Source organism: Theobroma umbraticum, unplaced genomic scaffold (assembly GCF_002168275.2).
Source record: "Theobroma umbraticum cultivar Fairchild unplaced genomic scaffold, ASM216827v3 scaffold_115.0, whole genome shotgun sequence".
Lineage (NCBI taxonomy): Eukaryota > Viridiplantae > Streptophyta > Magnoliopsida > Malvales > Malvaceae > Theobroma > Theobroma umbraticum.
Genome location: NW_018397284.1, coordinates 1,062,251 through 1,066,604, shown reverse-complemented (window position 1 = coordinate 1,066,604; position 4,354 = coordinate 1,062,251). Strand labels below are relative to the sequence as shown.

Here is a 4,354-nt window from a genome sequence, read left to right as displayed (position 1 = left end):
GAACTTGGATCGTAGCTACATATGCTATTTGGTCCACGGGCTCCGTGTATTCTACAGGAATTAGACATAGCTTGCCATGTTACAGACCAAATCCCTTTTTTATCTTCAAGTGTGTATAATCCAAGGTTACCATCAAAATCAAGTGTCAATCTTCTCCATGGTCCCCTACTAAAATCATATGACCGGAACTCTACTTTGTCAGAAGATGAAAAATAACCTGAAGAGTCAAACACTGCAATTTTGCTGTCACTGTATCTTGTTCTTCCTTGTTGGTAGTCCAAGATGGTTGAATCCGGCCAGTAGATGCTGGATGTTTCAGGACCATGCAATACAAGACGCAGAATGTTATTGTAGTCATATATCAGCTTGTAGTCACCTGAAGAATAGTCACTTTGGCTTTGGGCTGATACAAGCCTTTTGTATCTAGTGAGTGGTTGTTCAGGGAGAAGAGTTTCTGTTGGTGAATCAAAGCTTTGCCAAAGAGTAACATTCTCAGGAGTTTGGAGAACAAGATTACCAGAATCAAGGAGATTTAACTGTGACCAGGACTCTGAGCCTGTGTTGTTGCTCGTCCAGATTATGAATTCTCCCGCGTCAGTTAAGATAATATTCCCAGTTTTCAGTATGGAGAGCTTTGAGCGCCTTCCATTAACAGGTGTATCCTGGTTTGCCATCCAAACTATTGTGTGGCTACCATCATGACAAGGCTTGCTGAACCAGATGGCAAAGCAATAAGCGTTATGGCCAACAGGGTAAAAACCAGCGGAGAATATACCACTTGCCTAGATTAAAACGTCATCTGGATTCTCCACGGACAAAGACGAGCCTTGCCTTAGAACAGGAAAAGCTGATGATGCAAACTGAAGCGAAGCTAAAAATAATAAAATGAGAAGCAGAAATGGAAAACACTTGGCCATGAATTTCTTTGCTGCAAATATGCAGACAACATTCCCTTCACCTACCTGGCCAAGTTGCACCAATTAATCAGGCACGTACCCATCTTTTACTATTGGGGAAATCACGTTTTTACGACTTGCAGATTTAGAGTATAATTTCGTTATTGACTAGTTGCCTTTGTCCAACTGTGGCCCTATCAGTTTTCGTTGTCACTATAGCAGGGCCCTTGACCTTTGTCGATTGATTTTAGCCATGGATTTTCACTTATTAATTGCGAAGTGTGAATTCATGAATTCTCAAGTCTCTTAACGGGGCCGATTATTCTTGCGTAGCCATCAAAATGAATTTGATTGAATTGACTCATAAAGAATGCCATGTTTCACTATTTGTAGCCGTGGCAAGATACATGCCTATGTGGCTAAACCCTTGTTAGTTGTTTACTGAAGTCTGATTAATACACTACTTCGGGTTTCAAACAGTGTCTGGGATCCTTTAATTCTGCAGCCCACCGCTAGCCAGATGGTTATGTATGATTGCATGCGTGGACGAATCAGACTTCTATGATGTATTGTTGTGAACAATTTCATTTTGCCTGTGATATTTTTACTACATACAAAATAGGACTAAGATAACATCAGTTTTATGGCCAAAACCAAACTTTGTTACACGTAAACACAACTAAATTTACCATATGATCATAAAAGAATTGAGCTTTATATATATATATATATATATATATATATATAAAGTATGCAATTTTAATGCTATATGCCAAAGGTAAGTGGCATAGAAAAAAGAAAAACACTACAAATAAATTGAAAAAAAGAAAAAAGCGCCAAATGCAGCATGATCCCGGATTTGGGGATGTCCAAGATTGTAGGAGAGGCATTTCAACAATGCTCACAGCTGAATTTTGTCCAAATCCGTGCCAGTTAAGTTAAAGGGTCTAAGTCAGCGCAGCAAACTAGCCGCAGGTTGATGTCCGGATTCAGAGTTATCATAAGTGACTCCTGCTGGAACTTTTATTCCATCATATCCGCCTCTTGCGAACTCTATTTGGACGAGTAATCCATCCTTTCAAACTCTTTATTCTAGGATTTGAAAGAGTCCCAATTCTCTTCAACACCTTCCTTTGCCAGCTTATCCGCTTCAGCATTGTCTTCTCTCAAAATGCGCGTTATGTTCTGGTTTATTCTTGAGAGTTGATGGTTGGAAATTTGGACCATGCATTGCCTACATCTCCATGGTACCTCTTGAATATTTTTTATCCAAAGATTTACTTTTTCATGTTTCATAAAGTTACCAAATAAAAGAAAGGCGTCTCTGATTACTTGCAATCCTGCGTAATTAATTAGAGTCACATTCGCCAATTGATCTGGAGAATTTCAGCAAAAGAACTCCATCATGGTCCCTCAATACTCCTCCAATACCGGCAAGTCTTGAATTTCCTGAGATAGCTCCATCTACATTGAATTATACCTATCCACTTGGAGGCTTGCCATTTAACTTCCTGCCTAGCTGAATTTGATCTTTGTAACAATGTTGCCCTATGTGGATTTCTACACATATTTGTTGTTGATTTTATTATGCAAGTGCACATATCGTAACAAGTAATATAATATTAATTAATGTGTCAAATCCCACCGAGAATTGTATCAACTTTTGCTAAGCACTAAAATTCATACAATCCAATCTTATTCAAACAATTGAAACTAATTAATCAATTAAAAGTAGAATTATACCAACAAAACTAAAACTAACAACTAAAAGCAAGTTTCAACTAGAAAATTAACTTTATTTGAATCTTGTCTCTCTCTCCCCTTACTCAATGGATTAAGTTGCTAACCTATAGTGCTAATTTATTTATAAGTCTCTGTTGAGGTTCTTATAAAAATATCTCTCCAAATTAATTTATTATATGTCTTTGTAAATTCAACAGAATAAATATTCATCAAGTTCATGCTCTAACTTAGGCTACATATGACATATAGGTATATGTTTATCCTATATGCAAATCAAATCACTTAATCAACTAAGTGAATTTGAACATATGCTATTCTATGGCCTACTCTAAACTCCCTTCATCAAGTTGTGTTTAGGTTTCTAGATCTACTAATTGGTGATCAAACAATTAGAAGCAATAAACATAATTGGAATAAACAATTCATATTCCATTGATCATAAGTAAAAGAAAGATAAAAAATTCAAACTACATGTTGAGTTAAATTGAAATCCTAGATAAATAAATTAGTTCATAACTACTACTAAAAACATCATCCAAAGAAAACTAACCATCAATATAAGTCAAAGAAAGTGAAAGAAAAACAAAAGTAGAGAGAGAAACTAAAAGTTCTCAAATCTTGAATCTTGAATCTATCTCGTTTTTCCTTAGTCTCTTGTTTGCTTGATGGCTATTTTTTTCTCAAGAAAACCTTTTGCCAATGTCCTTTTTTATTGCTCTTCAATTCCCTCTTTTTATAACCTTTAAAACCCTATTTTTATTAAAATTCAAAAAACCGATGTTTGAGTTGTTGGGCTAGTGCTGCGGCCACTGTGCCCTAACCTCAGGTGGAGGTATGGTGCAATTATTTCTTCACAGCACTATGGCTTTCTAATAACTATATGATATAGAGTTATTTGGACTTAATTTTGATAGTAATTTAGCTTAGGTCTTGTGATAATGCATCAAATTAGTAGGTTTTATTTAAATAATTTTAAATTAGTTAATTTAGGAGAGTCAATATAATCTTAGTTAATTTTATACTTAAATTGGTGTTAATGTGATTAAGATAGGTTGTTATTGATTTAGTTGTGCTTTTGTAGGTGTTTAATGAAAGAAGACATTTAATGGAAGAAAGAGACCAATTTTAAGGTGCAGACTTCCACTATGCATGTTTTGGTATTTTGACAATAAATCTTTCTACAAAGCTCCAAATGAGATGATTTTTAGAAAATTGGAAAGTTAAGAGAAAAAGCTACAACTTTCTTGTTTACCACTTCATGCTTGGAAGGTGGTCAAAAATCTTGTCAAAGTTGAATCATCGTAGCAATCTTAGAGCAATTACAATTATTGCTAATTAATTGGTCGAGGCCGCGACTCGTGTAGTCTGATGAGGAAATTCTAATTAGAATGAACCTTTTTCTTCACCTTACTTGGCCTAACTTCAAATCTCTATAAAAGCAACATTTTGGGAGACTTTTAAAGGGGAACAAAACACCAGATTGAGAGTTGAGATTCAAGCCATAAAATCATTGGAAAAAAAGTCTCATTGGAACTAAAAATAAATTGGAAGATTTAAGAAGATTTGGCGATCAAGAGTTTCACTGTTAGAGTTTCTTTATTCTTTATTTTTCTTGGTTTAGTTTCAATTTTTAAACTTAATTTAATGATGATGTGTGGCTTGATGAAGAACTAAATTGTTTATCTAAGATTACGATTAAACACAACAGGTAGTCT

At 35.0% G+C, this 4,354-nt stretch overlaps 1 pseudogene; it reads right to left on the bottom strand.

The window, feature by feature from the left end:
- The window catches only part of LOC110428435 (putative receptor protein kinase ZmPK1), a 3,334-nt pseudogene extending 2,334 nt beyond the window's left edge, over window positions 1-1,000 (bottom strand).
- Between the last annotated feature and the right edge of the window lie 3,354 nt (window positions 1,001-4,354).